The sequence below is a fragment of the Schistocerca americana genome, chromosome 11, assembly GCF_021461395.2.
Source record: "Schistocerca americana isolate TAMUIC-IGC-003095 chromosome 11, iqSchAmer2.1, whole genome shotgun sequence".
NCBI classification, from domain to species: Eukaryota; Metazoa; Arthropoda; class Insecta; order Orthoptera; family Acrididae; genus Schistocerca; species Schistocerca americana.
The window spans coordinates 14,967,219-14,967,938 of NC_060129.1; the positions used below are offsets into that span (position 1 = coordinate 14,967,219).

The 720-nt window shown below is 47.4% G+C and overlaps 1 non-coding gene across 1 annotated transcript; it reads right to left on the reverse strand.

Moving 5' to 3' along the window:
• Positions 1 to 359: 359 nt before the first annotated feature.
• On the reverse strand, positions 360 to 434 carry Trnat-ugu. The gene has a single exon. It is a non-coding gene; the product is annotated as a tRNA-Thr (tRNA).
• Positions 435 to 720: the final 286 nt, after the last annotated feature.

A 720-nucleotide genomic window follows, 5' to 3' on the forward strand; every position in this document is an offset into this window, starting at 1 on the left:
TTTGTGTCTGTGGTGTGCGTACTGTAAGACCTTCGGTACACACACCGTCAGATTATTTGACTTGTCGCTCTAACGAAGTAGGCGAGTGTCAACAATATGTCTCGTGGTCTTATCGTGGCGTGTTTATCTTCTGCCGTTAGGTCAGACGATAGAAATGCCACTTGCACGCTTAGAGTAGCAGATTGACGGTGACCAACTTTAAGCAGAACTTGATTATATATGACGGTAGTATCTGTTCCCGAAAGAACAGTTACTGTGGATGACCATGCAGCTTTGCTAGAAATGAAATGATAATTAAATAGACACCCTAGCTGCAAACAGGCGTTGATGTACTTCATTGGGGACGTGTTGAAAATGTGTGCCCCGACCGGGACTCGAACCCGGGATCTCCTGCTTACATGGCAGACGCTCTATCCATCTGAGCCACCGCGGGCACAGAGGATAGTGCGTCTGCAGGGACTTATCCCTTGCACGCTCCCCGTGAGATCCACACTCCCAACATGTCCACACCACTACATTCGTAGTGCGCCTAATAGATGCTTGCCCGTCATACTCATTACTCGTGGTAGGTTAATCTAGCAAGTCCCGTACGAGTTCGGACATAGCGTGTGCGTTCGCACAAGAAGGTCAATGGCCGGGAAGCCATATTTTAACTATATTTGCAGCTAGGGTGTCTATTTAATTATCATTTCATTTCTAGCAAAGCTGCATGGTCATCCA